General features: G+C 32.0%; 1 long non-coding RNA gene across 2 annotated transcripts; it reads right to left on the bottom strand.

Moving 5' to 3' along the window:
* Positions 1 to 2956: 2956 nt before the first annotated feature.
* On the bottom strand, positions 2957 to 7011 carry LOC111410266. Of its 2 annotated transcripts, none has more exons than XR_002705634.1 (3): positions 6860 to 7011; positions 4176 to 4936; positions 2957 to 4067 (listed from the first exon to the last, which is right to left on the bottom strand). It is a non-coding gene; the product is annotated as an uncharacterized LOC111410266 (long non-coding RNA). The 2 variants fall into 2 exon arrangements; XR_002705635.1 differs by having other exon boundaries at positions 4176 to 4583.
* Positions 7012 to 21222: the final 14211 nt, after the last annotated feature.

Raw genomic sequence — 21222 nt, 5'->3', positions numbered from 1 at the left:
TGTTGTTTTATTCCCTGAAGAAAAGGCAAAAAATATGGAAAGGGAACTTTGGAAAAAAAACAAAAACAAAAACAAAAAAAAAACAAAAAAAATGAATGGAACATCATTTTGTACAGTAGAATGGGATTGGATTACTATTGCATCTACAGTAACTTCTCATTGGCCTTTTTATATAAGTTTAGATAAAAGCTATATCATTTCAATTGTTATTTGGGACATGGTCAATCTTTCTGTGCTATATACATCATGGAGTCCATTATTAGAGGTCATTTCGTTGAAAAAATCAATTTTCAGCAGTTAAATACGATAGTACCGTTCTACGTAGCAATAACAACTAGAGGGCCGTTCTACATTATAGATAACGATTGTAGTGCAATTATCATTCAATAGATCCAGACAACATAAAAGACATACTGAATATGAAAACAAAAACTAGATATCATTCAATACTATATTCAATAATAAATGTACAATCTACATATAATTTCTAAAAGTGTCTTTCTTCTTTCTTGAAATGTAAATGATATATTTTTAAAATAGATAATATGCTTATCAAACTCTTGTTCAATTGCTCAAAAGATACTTAAAATAGGTGAAGAATATAATAAATAACAGAATTTTAGAGTAGCAACATGGTAGTTGAAGATGAGAAAACGAGTAATTGTGATTTGAAGACCCAAAATTAAATTAGGGAATTAATTGGATTGCTAAGAGTGTTAGGGTCTTTTCCATGGTAGGGATATTTATGACATTTGACATTATTTTTTTTTACTGTATTTTATAATTGGAGGTCATTTGACTAAGAAATATCGAGAGAGGGTTAATAATTAACCAAATACATTCCTTGACTAGGCTTTTTAACTAACTCTTTCTAAATATAAACTGTTGAGTGTTACATGCACGTTGGGCAAGAGTTTATAATTTATTTATAAGGATTTAAATCATTTTTTATTTATATTTATGGATTCATAAATAATATTATTTATTCATTTGTTATTTTTAATTTTTTATATTTTAAATTGATTACAAACAACTAGCCAAGCACATTATAACAATGTATAGATAATTAAAACGATATTTGTTCATTTGTTGTCTATCCTCGTATCCAAGATTTTGTTCTTCTATATTTCATATAATTTGTCAAGTTGAAAGCCAAAATGACAATAGATCATTTTATATACATCATGTTTAGAGTTGGACATTGAGCAAAAGAAAACATTACCAGTCATGTGATTTTTAGCTCATGATGTTGATAGAAGTCATGAATACGAGCTTCACACCATTATATAGGTGTTGACTTCAAGCAGAGGGTGTTGATTCCGCGGTGTCGAAACCTTATCCCAAATTACGCTCTTTTTTCTTCAAGTTGGCATGGGGTCGATACCTAAGCCCAGGTGTTGATACCTATGCCATTCCATCTTTCCTCACGTCTTCATTTTTATATCTCCTGTTGTTAACAATATTATACTGTATTCTCGCTATTTTTTACTTATTTTTAAGCCTGTATAAAGCTCATGTTTATGCAATATTTATAAACACTCAAATCACTTTTATTTCACTTTAATTTCCACATTTTCAAGAGATTTACAAGTACTATTCACTAATCCATTGTTCATTGCTCTATATTTCTAATTTAAATCATTCATTAACACAAAGTAATCGAAATTGACTAAAAATGCTCATAATTTTGTTACCTACAACTGTTTGCTTACTCAAAACTTGACAATATTTTTATTTATTTATTTATTTATTATTATTATTTTTTGCTAACTTCCTCAATAAAGCTAGCTTCTGACAATTACTAATTTAGCTCATACTTGAGCTTCATTCTTTAAAATTCATTTTTCTTTCTAAAATTATTTTTAACTGCACATTCTTCTAATAATTTTACATGTAAATTTAAAATATAATTTTTTTTTAATAAGATGTACTCTAACAAAACGATTTTTATAAAATATATTCTTACAAATCGGAGGTCAAAGAGCACTTAGTGACTATATATTTTCATTACAACGAAAGTCTTCAATAATTAATTACTCATTGTCGCTCTTATTTTTCCAACGTTTGTCCATTTCTTACCGTCAACATTCCATTAATTAGAACATCTTATCTCTAGTGACGATTTTCATCAAAAAAAGAAAATCCTTAAAAGATTACAAAAAGATTTGTTTGTCCATCACATTTTTAAATAACGAGAAAAAAATAAATAATATAAATGTTCGGGTACATATTTATCCCTAATTTCGAAATATGCTAACAAAATATTTGGATAGAAACCGTCATTAGGAACATGGTTTATTAATTAATTGAAGGTGAGAGATAAAAATGTAACAAAAGAAAGTTGAGAACATAAATGCAACACCTTCATTACAATTAAAATATGGTGCAAATAAATAAAAATTGTGGCATAAATACATCCTTAATATTTATCTACACCTTTAATATTTATCTACACCCAAAAATTAAGCAACATTTTTATATCAAATAACTATAACAGTTAGGCATATAAGTGAATATTCACTTCAAACTTTAGCCTTTTGTATCAACATTAAAACAAGTATGCATTGCAAGTAAGCATATAAATAATACACAATCATCAACTACTCTTTTAACTTCTCTACACATATGTTACACCTTCTAACTTCATAACGTGACAAACTCATTTGACTTCCAATGCGTAGTTCAACAAAACGGTTCATAACTTCTCTTTGGATGCAAATTATTCCAGAAACTTATCTTCAAACTAGAATTAATAATTATATCTTAAAAGACAATTATTTATCAGCTTCTTGTACATATGTCAAATTTTAGAGAGCTAACTGTGACGCAATAATTATGAAACTGGAACATCAAATTGTTAATTAAGTTCCAAATACTCATGACAAACAAAAACAATATAGAGTAAATGGTGTATGAGTTTATGGAACTGGGAAAAAAACAGTAAATTAAGGACAAATGAGGGAATTACCCTTGTCATGAGGGTGTAGCAATTAAAATCCAAAATCTAAGTTATTTGATATCTGAGTCTTTCGATCAAAGTCGATAATTAATTTTCACCATATATTTTATGAAATCTACAACTTTTCAACCACACATTTATCAACTTATATCAAAATCTACTAAAAATCTGATTTTAATACAAAAAAACAGGGGCTTAATAACATTTGGATCCCTACTAGGCCCCTATTTGGACGAAATTTTTAGGGCAAAAAATTTATTTTTTTAACCGTTGGCCACCCATTTGCAGTCATCTTTGTTGACCAAAGCTCTCCGGGTGGGTCCCGACAAACCAAAAAGGGTAAAAAAAAATTGCTCCCTTTTTTTTTTTTTTTTTTGGAAAAGCTGCTCCAAACAGCCGCTAGATCTCCAATGTGAAAGGTCGTCCCGTCAGTTTTCAGCAAAAGCTAGCGAACTTCTCAATGATCAGAACACTAGGATTTGCAAGGTCCTCATTTTCTTCTTACAGGTTAGTGTTAAGGCCTTTCTTTTATACTTTTTGAAATGCTGAAAACGAGCTTCTTATTCCGACGCTTGACAACTTTGGCAGCAGCATCACAGTTCTTTTTTGTCCTTATCTTTGGCAGTAGCAGCATTTTTGTTGGTGACATTATCATCATCGTCTTCGCTTGAACTACAAGCTCTTATTCTAATGCATCCTTCACAAAAAATTTCAACCTCCACAAAGTAGATTCATGCTGCATTTCACCGAGATATGAATATGCCAAGAGAATATTACCCAAAAAGTGTACAGCACAAAGTTTATATGAACCCGTGCATTGAAGTCAAGCTCCACGTTTTCAGCTCTCGATGGGAAGCAGCTATTATATCTAGTGCCTTGCTAAGATCTTCAGGACATAATTTGGAGAGATCAATCCCAAGTTTTCTTTTCTCCAACATAGATACATATACGCCTGGAGTAATGCTTTCATAAGTACCATTGAGTGACGACAAGATAGGAAGAAAAAATAACCACAGTTGTAAATAAACTACTCATCAAAAATCCTGATGGATCCAATACTTCATTTTCAATTATCATTTCCTCTATCTGGCCCTAAGCATGTTCATTCCTACACAATTGGACACGTGAGTGAATATGTCTGTGGTCAGGAAAAGTAAAAAAGCTAAAATATTTACGTATTGATACAAAGCAGAAATGCCTGATATAAAGGACAAACCAGTCTATTCAATTTCAGGCATGAGAAACATAAGGTCCTTAGAATGAGTTAATGCTAGTGCCACTGTTGATTGAAGTAGAGGGGGAAGGAGTCGGAGGAACCGACAGGCGACTGAGGAATGTATCCTTACTTCTGAGATATAAACCACAAAACGTGAATACAATGGCAAAATTGAACAAGCATTAGTACTGACCTGCATCTTTTAACGATCATCTCTCCGAGTTCGTCAATATGCATGTCAACCTCATAAAGCTTTAACAAATTTAAAACGGATTATCAACTCTTTTAAGGCGGTAACTGACACGACCCATCTCGAATCATCTCAGTGGACTCTACACGTGTCGTGCACCGATGGTAGATAACAGCTAAACGCTGGACCCACCACCAAGGCAACTTTGACTTGCTTGACTGAAAAATATTTTTAACAAAATTTTGACAAAGTTTCCTCTAAAATATAAACTAAAACCATCTGAACAATAACCAAGTTTCCTCAATTCAAGCCCCAAGGCACATCTCCAAGTGGTAAAAGGGGAGGGTGGAGAAATCCAGCTTTACTTGAAGCTGCTGCGTCAAGAGTTCGAATCCTGAAATATGGATTTGGCTCTTAGGTAAGTGCAAGTGTACAAATAACCTTCCACCCTATATCCTTGGAGGCATAACCTGCGATTTACCTCCCTCATGATACTCCAGGGCAGGAGTGGTGGGGGACCCTTAAGGTTAGAGTTTAACCTTTTTTTTTTTAAATTTCCTCAATTCAATACCTATAAAATAAAACAGGATACACCAGTCCCTCAGAATACAAACTATTCAAATAAAATGCGGGCAATTCAATATACTTGTTTTACGACCAACAATCCTCAAACACACCAAATACGTCAAATATGTAATGTGCCCATGATGAATTTTTCTTATTTAAGATACATGTACTCCAAAAGAACACATATTGTAAAAGGATGTCATACAACCTACGAAACGTAACTCAATTCAATGGTTCAACAGGGTCCAAAGCTGCTCAATTCGGCTGCTATTTGATAAAAAAAATGGCGAAAAGATGTATAAGCTTATAGCTTAGTGAGTGGATAATTTGCAAATAAATATATTTTTCTATTTATATATATTTTCTGAAAATTCTTGAACTACTAAAACTTCTAGAAATTTTGAAATCTGATAACACTTTTAAAACTAAACATAATTTCATCATAAAATTCTTTGTTCTTAATCCTAGATAAGCAACTGTAAAATATAATGACATAAATAATATGATATCCATGAAAATCTATGAAATATTCATGCTGTTCAATATTATAAGCTGAAAGCTTTATTCTAAAAACTGAATTAACTGAATTCTATAATCTGAAATTTGATAAGTTGTAGAAATACTGAAAAATCACATCAAAAAAGTACTCAATGAATAACTTTACTCATGTATCGATTAGTACCGATAGACATGGCAAAGCTATTCAATTCTATAATTCTGAAATTCTGTAATTTTGAAATTCTAAAATTCTGGTCATACGCGGGCGGAGCTGAAATTCTGTAATTCTGGTCACATACTATGGAAACACATTCACAATAGTGCAGAGCAAGTAAAATCACAATAACTGGTCATACACTATGGAAACACATTCACGCAAGTGCAGAGCAAGTAAAATAACCATATGGGATCATGCACTGTGAAAACACATTCATAGTGTGTAGACTAGTGTAATTACCTTGGTACTTTTTGGTGATTTTAAATTTTTTTTTAAATATGCTGAATTATTTAATATTGAAATAGTATGCCACTGAAATAATTTAACTGAATTGAATTTAACTTTAAAAATGATTGCTTATATCAACTTTATTATAAAAATCGTGCTATCAAATCAACTGTATGAAATAATAAAATTTTTAATCTAAGATAAATTTAATAAATAGTAATTTATGAAAAATAATTTTTTATCCACTCACAGCTCTATGGATAAAAATTTAGCTAAATTAACGGGCATCTTTAAACTTTCACGTCATTACCTAAAATAACAGTATAATAACTCAAATTAAAATATGACAATTAAACTAATGCAAAGTCACCACTTAATTCCTCAACTTTCAAATTTTCTCTTGAATCTCCATTTCTCGATACTTGAATGAATTCCCAATTTTTCTTCTCTAATGATTTATCAACTAATCATTATTCATTATCAAATCCATTAAATCACTTGCACTTGCTTAAATTCAATACCTTATACATAATTTAGTCTACTACATAATTTAGACAAAAACAATACTAAAATTCCAGAATATGGAAGTGTAAAACAAGTTTCTGTACACCGAAAATTATCACCAAAACAATTGACAGAAATGGCATTTTTCTGGGCAAAATTACAAAATCAGCACCTGTGTAGGATTTTGTTCAAAAATTGCTTATAATACTTACTTAAAAATAGAGAAATCAACCCCCAATTCCTTAATTTAAATGTTTGACGTTATATGATCTCAAGAAAATTAAAGAATAACTATCTATTTAATAAACCCATTTTCAAAGTTTCATTTTCTTCAACACCCATCTTTCAATATGAAATTATTTGACATGTTCATGTTTAATACCTCAAATATATGTCAATAACCTCTAATTCTTGCTAAACTTCGAATGAAGGCAAATTGTTCGTAAACCCTAAAAATTTAATTAAAATATTTTCACTTACCTTTTGAGTAGAAGGAGAAATTGAAAACCTATACTTGAAGAATAGACACTACATCTTCCTTCTTCCTCTTCCTCTTTCTTTTTTTCCCCCTTTTTCTTTTTCTTCCTCTTTCTCTCGATTTTTCCAGGTTCTTCTCTGCGTTCCTAGCTCTATGGATATGTATGTATGTGTAAAATGAATTGACAATTGGGTTTTAATTGGCCCATTAACTTCCTTTTGCAAAAGTAGTCCCTTACTTTCAATAATATATAAGTAAATCGCCAAAATTAAATTTTATCCATCTTGAACCTTCAATTTTTATAAATTGTAAAATAAACCTCAATAAAATAATTTGGTCAATTTAACACCCAATAAAATCAATTCTTTCATTTAAGTCCCTAGTTGACTTGGATTTTGAATATTCAAGTTTTGACTTTGACTAAATAATATGGGTTGTAACAGTAACACTTCGAAAAAAATACACATTTGAATGGAATGCTCGAGGGTACGAACAATTAGGCAATTTCTTTTCCTTCATAGTTTCACAACCAAAACTATTAAGGAGTGTATAGTTCGAAGGACTCGGCTAATGATCTATGGGATTCATTGGAGAAAAAAGTACAAATCGAGGATGTCGGAAGAAAAAAAGTTCCTAGTTGGCAAATTTTTGGACTACAAAATAGTAGACTCCAAAATCGTAATAAGTCAAGTACAAGAACTTCAAGTTCTACTTCATGACATATATGCGAAAAGAGGACCTAAGTGAATCTTCCCAAGTTGCAGCCATCATTGAAAAAACTCCCGTCGTTGTGGAAAGATTTCAAGATCTATCTCAAGGACAAATGCAATGAGATGAAGTTGGAGGAACTGATAGTCCGTTTGAGGATTGAAGAAGACAATAGAAAAATCAAAAGAAGGTATATTGTCCAACTTGGAACGAACTTTGTAGAAATTGGTTCGAAAGTTGTCGATAAGAAGCGTTAGATCTCTAGTGATGCACCTCAAAGAGATAACTTCAAGAAAGCCAAAGAATTTAAAGGCAACTATTACAATTGTAGAGAAGTTGAACATCATTCAAATGAATGTTAAAAGCCTAGAAAAAATGCACATGCAAATGTTGTAGAAGGAATCTATCTGCAATTGTTTCTGAATGCAACAACGTTGGAAATTTAAGGGAGTGGTGGGTTGATACTTGTGCTACCGTCACGTGTGTGCAGACAAGACAATGTTTTCTAACTACAAAGAATTGGATGGAGAACAACTCTTCATGGAAAATTCTCTAAGCTTTAAAGTTGAAGGATAAAGAAAGTTACTTTGAAAATGACATATGGTAAAGAATTTGTCCTCAACAATGTCCTACATATACCAGGCATTCGCAATAATCTTATATCCAAATCTCTACTTGGAAAAAATGGCTTCAAGCTTGTATTTGTATCCGATGTACTCACTGAGAATGTCATGTATGTTGGGAAATGATACATGTGTGATGCAATGTTCAAAATGAATGTTCCTACAATTGTACTAAAGCAGAGCATCATGAATAAATATTTTAATTCAGTTTATATATTTGAGTTATCTTATTTGTGGTATAGTTAATTATGATACATCAATTATAAATTTTTGGGCAAACTTATGAATCAAAGTTTAATTTTGGCACTTTAGATTGATCCTAATCATAAATGTGAAGTATGTGTTGAAGCAAAGTTCGTTAAAATATCATTTCACTCTGTTCAAAGGAACACGACACCTTTAGGATTAATACATAGCGATATTTGTAATTTGAAATTTGTTCAAACTAAAGGTGGTAAAAAATACTTCATTATTTTCATTGATGATTGTACAAGTTTGTACTAAGGAGTAAAGATAAAGCTTTAGATGCCTTCAAATATTACAAGGCAGAAGTTGAGACTCAACTTGGTAAACGAATAAAAAATATTCGTAGTGATAGAGGAGAAGAATATGATGCACCATTTGAAGAATTTTGTTCAGAACATAGAATCATTCATCAAACAACAATACCTTACTCACCTCAATTGAATGAGATTACTGAACGCAAAAATCGAACTCTTAAAAAATAATGAACGCAATGTTGTTAAGTTTGGGTCTAACATGGAACTTGTGGGGAAAAGCTATTTCAACTACAAATATTATTCTTAACAAGATATCCCTTAACAAAATGGAAGAAGCTCTATATGAATTATGGAAAGGACGTCCTACCAACACTTGAAAGTATGGGGTGTTTGGCTAAGGTTGAAATACCTAAACCTAAACAAGTAAAAATTTGTCCCAAGATGATTGATTGTATATTTATTGGATATGCCAATAATAGTAGTGTTTATTGTTTCCTTGTACACAAATTTGAAGTTCAAAATGTATATGAAGGAACCATAAAGAATGGGTTATTCTTCGAAAATGTTTTTCCATGTAAAGACAAGAAGAGTGCAAGTTCAAATAAAAGGACTTATGATACTACAAATAACACTTTAAATGAGGAAGAACCAAGATGTAGGACTAGAACATACGTGATGTTTGGCCCATATTTTCTAACCTATATGGTAGAGAATGATCCAAAGAGTTTCAATGAAGCAACGTCTACATCGGATGCACCGCATTGGAAAGAAGCTTTCAATGAAAAGATAAATTCTATATCGAAAACCATACTTGGGATTAGTTGATTTATCTTCTGGAAATAAGCATTTAGGGTGTAAACAAATTTTAAAGAAGAAACTCAAACCGGATGGATTTATTGATAAATATAAGGCTTGATTAGTTGTCGAAAGATATGGACAAAATGAAGGACTTGACTTCTTTGATACTTACTCACTACTAACAAGAATCACTTCAATAAAGTTGTTAATTGCAATTGTGGAATTCACAATCTCGAAATCATCAAATGGATGTAAAAATGCCATTCTGAAATGGTGAGTTAGAAGATGAGCTTTATATGGAGCAACCCAAAAGTATTGGTCTTTCCTAATCACAAACAAAAGGTTTAAACTCGATAAGTCGTTTTATAGATTGAAACAAGTTCCTAAACAATGACACCAAAATTTTGACAAAATGATGTTGTTAAACAAATTTGAGATAAACAAGTTTGATAAGTGTGTATACATAAAATGCACACCAAAAGCCTATATGATTTTATGTCGATATGTAGATGACATGTTAATACTGTGCAGTAGTCACAAAATAATGTCACCAAGAGAATGTTAAGAAAACATTTTGATATAAAAGACTTGAGTACAACTAATGTGATATTAGGAATTAAGATCTCTAGAACATCAGATGAAATTATACTTTAACAATTTTACTAAATTGATAGTATACTAAAAGGTAAAAATCTACTTCAAGAAAGTCTTGCAAAAATCCTTATTGACACGAGTATAGACTTAGTCAAAAATACGGGTAAATGTGTATCGCAACTAAATTATTCACAGGTTATGGGTAGTCTAATGTATATTACGAACTGTACTCGATCGGACATAGCTTTGGCTGTAAATAAACTTAGTAGATTCACAAATAATCCAAGCTCTGATTATTGGAAGGCTTTAACAAAGGTTCTTAGGTATTTGAAGTATACCTTATTCTATGGATTACACTTTACAAAATATCTTGCGGTATTAGAAGGATATTGTGATGCAAATTGAATATCCGACATGAAGGATTCTAAGTCTACAAGCGGTTATTTATTTACCATTGGTGGAGCTGCTATGTGATGAAGTCAACAAAGCAAACATATATAGCTCAATCAATGATGGAACCGGGGTTCATTGCTTTGGACAAAGTTGGAAAAGAAGCAGAATGGCTTCGTAACTTCTTGGAAGATATTCCATGTTGGCCCAAGCCAATACTTGCAATAAGTATACGTTGTGATGGTTAGTCGACTATTAGAAAGGCTCGAAATAGCATATATAATGGTAAGTTTAGACATATACGTCGTATACAAATTACTATAAAATAACTAATCTCTAATGGTATCATCTTCATAGATTATATGAAATCAATTGGGAACATCATGGATCTACTTACAAAAGGATCGGGATTAAAGCCTACTATGTAAGAATCTTCGTAATGTATCTCTACATTGTTGACTGGCGATCCCAAGTTCTTGGTTCAAATGAATAACTAAGTTATCAAGATTCAATGAAGCACTTGAGAAATTATTTTCTAACTCATTCCTATGATATTAAAGTGTTTTTTACAGAGTGATTAAAGGTTAAGATACTTTTTCAATGGTTCCTATATCTAAATCAAGTTAAGTGGAGTAGGACATAATACTTCTAAAAGGAGGTCGCCTATGTAAGTGCAAAATGGGGCCGCTTCAATGAGAATTGTTCGAGGCTAAAATTCTCTAAATGCTTATGAAGCACAAAAGTGGTTCAGGGCCGAAATAAAGTATGTCATGAGAAATAAGGATGATTTAGAGAAGAAATCTGTGTTAGTATTGTTGTCTTGACTTACATCAAGGGCTGAGTGGTTCAAGACATCATGTTCACTAATTAGCCAAGTAAGTCTAATGGTATTTCACTAAGGAATGTTCAAAACCAAAAGCTATCTTATCTAATGATGCAATGTTTTTTTGCTCTCTCTCTCTACGATGCATCATAAAGTTTTCACATTGTATATGCATGTTTATATTTTCATTCATGTGAGGGATTGTTGAAAATTGGTTTAAATTTGGGAAAAAATTGGTTAAATATTAAAACCAAGAATTGTGAAAAAGTAAATTTCGTGTCAACTTTGGCCAAACATTCAGACTTGATCCGATAATCAAATTATGAATGTAAATAGACTAGCTTGCTCTACTGGTATAGTAAATTGTTGTGGTATATTTGGAATCCTAAAACCTATTTCGGATCAGTGAGAAAATTGTGGTCCAAAGTTTGGAAGAAAAGAGAAAAAACTTGTCAAAAAATTGCCTAACTCCGTCGCTCGCCTAATGCTCGAGCAATGGGACTGCTGATCGAGCAACAGGCGAGCAGGAAATATTCCTTTAAAAATTTGATACTGGCGCTTGAGTGAGAGACCAACGACAGCAAGAGATGCTTCCCTTTGTAAGCTTGCTGAGTTTAAAGCCCTTCACTTCACTCATAACTTCTCATCCTCTATAAATATGACCATTTGGACGTCTATTATGCATCATATATCATTTTTGCATTAAGCATTACATCAAAACTCTTGCAAAACACCTCCATAACCATTCGAAACCATATTTTCCTTTTTTTCTTTGTATACCATAAAATTTTGTTTTCCAAATTTTGTTGTGTTTAATTACACTTTTTTGGATTAAAACTTGATATTTCATTTGTTCATTACAAAACAACCATTTCACTACCAAATACTATACATGATGTACTTTGAACCTCTAATTCTTTAGCATCTTAATCCTCCCTAGTCCCTACTATTATTCCATCTCTAGTTTGAGGAAAGTAGTACATATTATCTCCATAAATAACAAAAAGGTAGTGAATATCTAGAGTGGAAGAACTATATTCTAACTTCCACCAGCTTAGACAAAAGACAAAGGCTTGCAAAATCATTTAATAAAAATCATCCTGGGTGTCAATACGTGACACTAGAGAGACACCACCCTAAGAGTAGATATAAGCTTATGTTTGGGTCATGTTTATAAATACTCAAGTCATTTTTTATCCACATATTTCAAAGGATCCACAAGTATTACCCACTTATCCACTATTCATTTCTGTCTATTATAATTTAAACCATTTATAAACACTTTCCAAACATACTCTAAGAGTCAACTCAGGTAGTTGCTAATTCTTCAAGATTTACCAAATCACTCCTGAGGCCAAACAAAGAAGCATACTTCATCATCATTCAATTAATTTGTTTTAAGCTTTTGAAGCATTATTACTTACAGCTTAATGGAATAAGAGATCTTAAAACATATTCAACAAATTAAACAAAAATCTTCACACAGTACTATTTTAGGAAATCTTTTTTCGATGGCAGTTGGACTATGCATTTCAGAGTACATTATTTAACCAAGAAGCTGAAGTTTGTGACCACCCTGATGAAATATAGTACCAAACTGACGCATTAGCTCTTGCATTCTCTTTGCATCTGCAGCTTTCCTACGTGATCCATCCTATTGCAGCTTCTTCATTTTGGGAACATGTTTCTTCTTATCTTTATCGACCAAAATTGGGGCATTTCAAGATATGCTAGACTGCTTTATTTCTATAGTCAAGTAAAATTGCTTAACTTCATTCACTCTATGCTCAAGTTGCAAGTCGAGAAGAAAAAATCACAACACTTCCAATTATATTAAGTTCTGGAAATACCAATCTTAACATCAAATGAAAGTTGTGACATGCTTGTAACACCCATACTTGGTTGATTCATTATGTCTGTCTAGTATTGCTAATGTAAAAAAGGAAAAATAATAAAATAAAAATAAAAAGCCACAGATTTTATAGGAAACATCAATCGAGACTGATTAGGCTAAATAGTTTATAGAAGGAAGGAAAATCCCACAACTAAAGAAGCAGGGAATGAAGAAAAACATCACAACAGAAAATGATTATTAATTATAAATAGTGTAACTACCATACTAAAAATGGAGGAGTCTAATATTCCCATCTCACGAGCCCTTAATTTGTAGCCTACGTTTCACTCGGTCATTAGGAGTAGTTCTTTTTACATGAATGAGAAATATTATCAATTACCATCAAATTAGATTCAAATGGGACACCAATCTAGCATTAAAGTATTAAATCTACTATTTGAATTCAGGCTATAAATGGAGCAAATAGATTATTCTATTTATTAGATTTTACCGGAAGAATGATCTAACATGTGCTATAATTTGGAGTTCAATTTATAATGATGAGTATATTGGAATGATAATACATCCATATGGGTGTGTAGAGTAAGTAAGAAAATACAGAAAATGAGAAGAAAATATTAAGGAGCTAAAATTTTAGCCTTGGGACTTTCTGCTTTCAACAACCAGAGACCAAAACCTCGCCCAAGCCAATTTTTTGACTGTTGGATTTGAAATTTCTGGTTCCTTTTTTGGCACCTTTTCATGGAAAAAATGCATCTTTGCATGAACATTTGAGACATTTTTGTGGTGTATGACACCGCAAGTGCAGGGCCACATTCAAGTAGTAAAGTGGATTTTTTGAGTCTGAGTCGATTCCTCGAAGAGTTTTTCTTCCAATTACACAAGAGTTGATTCAAATTAACAATGAAGACACACACAATTAAAATCTTTGAAATTAGAAATGAAAATAAAATAATTCATCAGAAAGCTCTCCTTGAATTAGTTCGTGTCCAGATATGTCCGCGGGCACTTAACCTTAAGGTTGAGTCCCATCAACGCATGGCCTTAGCATAAAGATTGCGCATATAACTTTTTTGGAGTCTGGACAGTCAATAAGATCGAAGATCCTTTCTATCCCCGCCAACCAATCTTCTACTTCTAAAGGATCTAAACCACCCTCAAAGGTTGGGGGTACTATTTCTTGAATAGTTCCTCGACACATCAGTTGTGTTCCTTCTGTCTTCTGTTGCTGTCGAAGTTTGTCGTGGTCGTGGCAATAATGTTAATCTTGTAGGCAGTCATGGTGGTTGTAGTAGTGTTGTCGCTTGAGCAAATGTACGTATCATGTTGAGGAATTGCTAAGCAAATTGTGGGTTAACCCCGTTAGGTTGGGGTTGCTTGGGCTATTGAGGTTGTTGGAGTTGTTCAACATTGTGTTAGCTCTACCTTAAGGAACAGCATAACCTTAAAATAGGGATTTTCAAAAAAAAAAATAAAATAGAAGTTCTATAAAATAGGAATCTTTTTAGAATAGATGTTTCTAAAAACAATTTTTTCTTAAAAGTCTCTAGAAATAGATTTTTTAGTGGATTTGAGGTATTGCTTTTCGTCTTGTTGATTTGAATAATGTGCAACTAAAAGACTTCCAAGGGAGAAGGGGATCACAAGTGGACTACTTAAATTTCAAGCTCTCCTTAAACAGTTTAGATCCTTTTGATAAAGTTTTTCAATCTTGTGAACACTCAAATCAAGAAAACTTAAAAAATACGTGGAAACTAGATGTACCTAACATGTGATGATGACGATTATTATTATTATTTTTCTTCTTCTTCTTCTTCTTCTTCTTCTTCTTCTTCTTCTTCTTCTTCTTTATTGGCATATCATAGTTTAAAGGTTTTCTAAATCTTTTGCTACAATTTTCAACAATTGAATTCAAGTAATAACATAGTGTACACACACACACACAATTATTTGTATCATTTTGAGTACTATAATTCAATAAAAGCATGACATGTCTCGTTAATATGTTATTCTACCATATATAAACAATTAACTCACGATACTTTTAATTTTCATAAAGTCGTACTTATTTATGAGTTCATAAATTGCATTCTTTACATGACTAACATAATTGTATGCGCATATAAATTAAAAATATTATATACGACGATGAAACTTATGATATACCTAATTCAAGGGGTGACGACTTGGAATATGACTTTGCATGCAAGAAATTGTTTAATTTTTATTAAAACTTATTTATTTAAAACTAATAACTTATTTCAAATTAATAATTCAAAGAATAGTATTTGAATTGAAAAATTCCTTGAAAAGCAAAAATATATTTGATATATAATGAGTTTAATAAATTAATTTGAAATGAGAAATATCTTAAACTATTTAAAATCAAAAGAAATATTAATAGTTTGGCAACATAATAATTTTATTGTTAAAATTTTTGCCACCTTAAGCCATCTCCATACCAATCGCCTCAAATCAGCAATTATTTAAACGTAAAGCCATAATAGGGTGAGAATAACTCTCAATAAGCATGTGTTAATGAATTCGTATATGTATTTCTACAAAAAATTCATAACTTGTATATAGGAAAACACGAAAATTAGACCGAACTTATATGGTGCTAAATTCTTGTGCGTAGCGATATTAAACTCAGGTCCATTCTGAATAAAATATACGTAACATGGACCAAAACATAACACAACCATAGAAATATTACATACATAAACATCAGATGCCATAAAGCATAACTTATTTTACACTGGACAATTCAAAATGATGAAAGGTATGATTGTTGCATATAGATCCTTGAGCAGCATTTGGGTTGATTATTCACATGTGATTGTGTAAGTGCATGACTATATTTAATATAGAAAGGACAAGAGAAATTGTAAAGGTGGAGAGACAAAGTAATAGAGGTAGAGAGGGAGAGTGTGTAAATAGTTGGTGAAGGGTAATCTAGTGTTGGTTTTGTCCATATTTATAGTGTAGATTCTTGACCATGTGTAGAAAAATGAAAGGAAATACCTAGATGTTAAGCATGCTCAATACATAAATGGTCAACTCAATTCAATTAGCTTAAAACTTAATGTAAATAATGCATGTGGCCCAATCAATTTCCTTTATTTGGTCAAATCAATTACATTGGCTTGAAATGGGGTGTGAATAATGCACGTGGCCAATAAATCATCTTTAATCATGACCATTTGGCATATTTACACATATTTTAAGCATGATTTCATCTAACTTCCAAAATAATTCTTCACCTTAGGCCCTCAAACTCTTAGTCAATAACTAATTCATTAGACTTTAATAATAAGCAATTAAGTCCTAAATTTAAATCTAACAGCTAGTAATAAAAATTTGGAACGTTACAACTGTTCCAACTATCTTCTGCAATAATATTGATGCTACTTAAGCAAAAATCTAGTCTTCCATTCTTGCATGAAGCATGTCGCCATTAACTTTCATTTCGCTTGGGATCAAACTTTCAACAACGGACTACATGTGTATCATGTCCACATAAATGACCAATTGGCAGATTCACTCACCAATACTCTATCTCGCAAACTATTTCTCCTTCATCGATCCAAAATTAGCATCTATGATGGAAGCACGGTCTTGCGGGGCATGATAGAATGTGATGAAAATATTCTAGGATTATTGGCAATATTTTAGAATGTATTACTAAAAATATTTTCCTGTAATACATCCATCACTTACCATTAATCTCTACTGTATCATAGGGCCAAATTATAGGATTAACATAGGCAAAAAAATTTAATACAATACTGGCATTACAAAATGAATGAAACATACCATTTTTCCATTATCTGCTGTTGTATCTTTTACTGATGTGGTTAGGTTCCATATTTATCGTTAAAAGCAAGTTGGCCCCTACTTTCATGATATAGGATCAACATAAAATTAGATTTAGTCATTTCATGTGAAATGGTTCAACGAAGAAGGTTAAGTTTTTTTATGACATTCGACGATCATCACGTAACACTAAAATCACGTTAAACTCTTAAACAACTATGCCGACTTTAATTGCAAAAGATTTCTGAGAAGCAAAAGTAATATTGCTTATAGAAAATTGTAAAGGTAGTTCTTAGTTATTACTCTATATTTTGTTGGAAATTTGTTTGAAAATTTGAGTAAAATTTGTTAAATATGAAAATCAAAAGTTCAAAAAGTGAGTTTCATGTCAAATTTGGCCAATCATTTGAATTTGATCCAATGGTCAAATTACAAATGTAAATATACCAACTTGCTCTATTCAACGAATATATCGTTGTGGTATATTTTGAAATCTCGAAACCAGTTTCATATAAATGAAAATTTATGGCCCAAAGTTGGAAGAAAAATAGAGGAAACAACCTGTTTTTGCTTGGCAATGTCGCTCGAGCGACGTGGCTATCGCTTAAGCAATAAACCAGTGACAAAAGAGTGAAAATGTTCTGCTCAAAAATTAACACGTTAGCTCAAGGGAGAGTCTAGCGACAGGCTAGCAACGAGAAGTGTTACTTCTGTTCGAAAGATTGCAAGGTTTGGCCTGCACCCTTTTGCCCACGACCCCTCATCCTCTATAAATGACCCTTTAGACGTCCTTTTTGCATACCATCTCCTATTTGCATCGAGCATTTCATAAATCTTTTGCAAAATCTTTCCAAAATCATTCCATAAGTTGTTTCCCTTGTAGAGAGGGAATTCCTTCAAAAGTTCACTGTAACTCATGGTTTGAAATGTTATTACAATAAGTTGAATCCATTGTATCTTGAAAGACAAGTGTCGTGAACCATGAGCATCGTTGTAGATCAATATTGTCTTAAAAAGAAAGTGAGATAGCTTACCTCGGATTACTTCATCTTTCTTCTATATTTCTTATGTTATTTTGGGTTTGTTTAGTTCATATACTACATTTCTACCCTCATATTTTTTGTGTTTAATCACGCTTTTACAGGTTAAATTTATCTTTCCTTGTTCTTTAAATAAATAACACTTTAGGGTGTAAAAGGATATACAAAAAGAAGCCTTTAGGATGTAAATGGATATTCAAAAAGAATTTGAAACCTGATGGATCCATTGACAAGTATAAGGCTAGGTTGGTTGGTAAAAGATATAGGCAAAACAAAGGACTTGACCTCTTTGATACCTACTCACCTGTGACTAGAATCACATCGACAATGTTGTTTATTACAATTGTGACATTACATAAACTTGACACTCATCAAGTGGATGTAAAAATGACATTCCTAAATGGTGAGTTAGAAAAGGAGATATACATGGAGCAACTTAAAGGGTTCGTTTCTTCTAATCATAAACATAAGGTTTGTAAACTCGTTAAGTCCTTGTATGGATTGAAACAAGCTCCTAAAGAGGGCACCACAAGTTTCACAAAGCAATGTTATCAAACGGATTCAAAATAAATGAGTGTGACAAATGTGTATAGATAAAACATACACTAAATTCCTATGTAATTATGTCTATATGCAGATGATATGTTGATAATGGGCAAGGAAAATGCTAACAAAGCATTTCGACATGAAAGACATATGTAAGGCTAATGTGATACTAGGAATTAAGATCTCTAGAATATCGGAAGGAACTGTACTTTCTCAATCTCACTATATTGAGAGTATACATAAGAAGTATAATGTGTTTGGGGAAAGTCCTACAAAAACTACTATTGACATAAGTTTACACTTTGTCAAAAATACGAGCAAATGTGTTCTGTCACAACTAAGGTACTCACAAGTGATTGGCAGTCTAATGTATATTACGAATTACTCTCGATCAGACATAGTGTTTGTTGTGAATAAACTTAATAAATTCACAAATAATCCCAGCCATGATCATTGAAAACGTTGATAAGGGTTCTTGGGCACTTGAAATACACCTTAACCTATAAATTACACTTCTCAAAATATCTTGCGTTATTAGAAGGATATTGTGACATGAATTGGATATTCGACATGAAGGATTCCAAGTCTATTAGTAATTATGCATTTACCATTGGTGGAGCTGTTATCTCATGAAAATTGACAAAACAGATGTGTATAGCTCGATTAATGATGGAATCTAAGTTCATTGCTTTGGATAAATTTGGAGAAGAAGCAGAATGGCTTTGTAAATTCTTGGAAGACATTCCATGTTGGCCTAAGCTAATACTTGTAATTAGATACTCTGTGATTGTCAATAGGCTATTAGAAGGGCTAGATGTAGCATGTATAATGGTAAGTCTAGATATATACATCGTAGACACAATACTATTAAACAACTTATCTCAAACAGCATCATCTCCATAGATAATGTGAAATCAAAGGAGAACATCATCGATCCACTTTCGAAAGCTTGCCTAGAGATCATGTATGTTGCCTATCAAGAGGAATAGGATTAAAGTCTACTGCATGAGTTTTTGTAATGGTAACACTACCTTATTGATTGGAGATCCCAAGATCTTGGTTCAAATGGATAGCTAAGTTATGAAGATTCACGAAGCACTTACGAAATCATTTTCCTAACTCATTCCTAGGTTATTAAAGTATTTTCTGTAGAGTGTTTAGAGGTTAAGATGCTCTTTTAATGATTCCTATATCTTGATAAAGTCTATTGGAGTAGGACAGAATACTCTTTATAGGAAGTCACTTATATAAGTGTGAAATGAGGCTGCTTCAATGAGAATTGTCCGAGGCTTACATTCTCTAAACACTTATGAAACCCCAAGTGCGATTCAGGGCCAAAATGAACTAAGTCATAAGAACTATAAATGGATTTGGGAAGACATCTATGTGAGTATTGTTGCCTTGACTTACACTAACGGCTGAACGGTTCTAGATATCACGTTCAACAATTAGCTAAGTCCGACAATATTTTCACTAAGGGAGGTTCAAAACCGCAACCTTGCCTGATGGAGTGTTTTTTTACTCTCTCTCTCTCTCTCTCTCTCTCTCTCTATATATATATATATATATATATATACACACACACACACACACACACACACACACACACACAATGCATCATATTTTCATATAGCATTGCATATGCATGTTTGAATTTCCATTCATCTGGAGGATTGTTGGAAATTTGTATGAAAAATTAAGTAAAATTGGTTAAGTATGAAACCAAAAGTTGGAAAAGTAACTTTCGTGTCAATTTTGGCCAAATATTCAAACTTGATCTGATGGTCAAATTACAAATATAAATAAACTAATTTATTCTACTCGTCAAGTAGATTGTCATGGTATGAATGAGAAATTGCGTACCGAAGTTAGAAGAAAAGTAGAGAAAACTGTCTGTTTTTGTTTGGGAATGTTGCTTGATTATCGCTCGACCAGTAAGCCAACAACGAGTGAACAAAAAACATTATGTTCAAAAATTGACACTCTCTCTCGAGGGAGAGTCTAGCAACGAGCTAGTTACAAGAAGTGTTGCTTATGTTTGAAAGATTGTGAGGTTTGCCTACACTATTTCACCCACAATCTCTCATCCTTTATAAATAGGACCCTTTGGACGTCCTTTTTGCATATTATCTCATATTTGCATCGAGCATTTCATAAATCTCTTGCAAAATCTTTCTAAAATCATTTCATAAGTCATTTTCCTTGTACAAAAAGAATTCCTTCTAAAGTTCGTCATAACTTGTTGTTTGAAGTGTTACTACCATAAGTTGAATCTATTGTATCTTGAGATAGAAGTGTCGTGAACCGTAAGTACCATTGTGGGACAATATTGTCTTAAGGAGAAAGGGATATCACTTGCCTCGGATAACTTCATCTTTCTTCTTTCTTTCTTGTGCTATTTTGGTTTTTTTTTTTAGTTCTTATACTACATTTTTACTCTCTTATTTGTTGTGTTTAATCAGGCTCCCACAGGTAAAACTTATCTTTGTTTGTTCTTTAAATAAAGAACCCTTTCATTGTACATATTTCAAGCCCGATACCGACATATTTTTTGTAAATCTTTTCCTCTATTTTTCTTAACAATAATGCTCCGAACATTTTTTGTTTTGGGACTTGTATTTTTTATTTCTCACTTAAAACCTATTGTTATGACCTATTTTATTAATAATGAA

The sequence above is a fragment of the Olea europaea genome, chromosome 15, assembly GCF_002742605.1.
Source record: "Olea europaea var. sylvestris chromosome 15, O_europaea_v1, whole genome shotgun sequence".
NCBI lineage: Eukaryota > Viridiplantae > Streptophyta > Magnoliopsida > Lamiales > Oleaceae > Olea > Olea europaea.
Note: the sequence above shows the minus strand (reverse complement) of the source record. Positions and strands in the feature narration are given on the sequence as shown.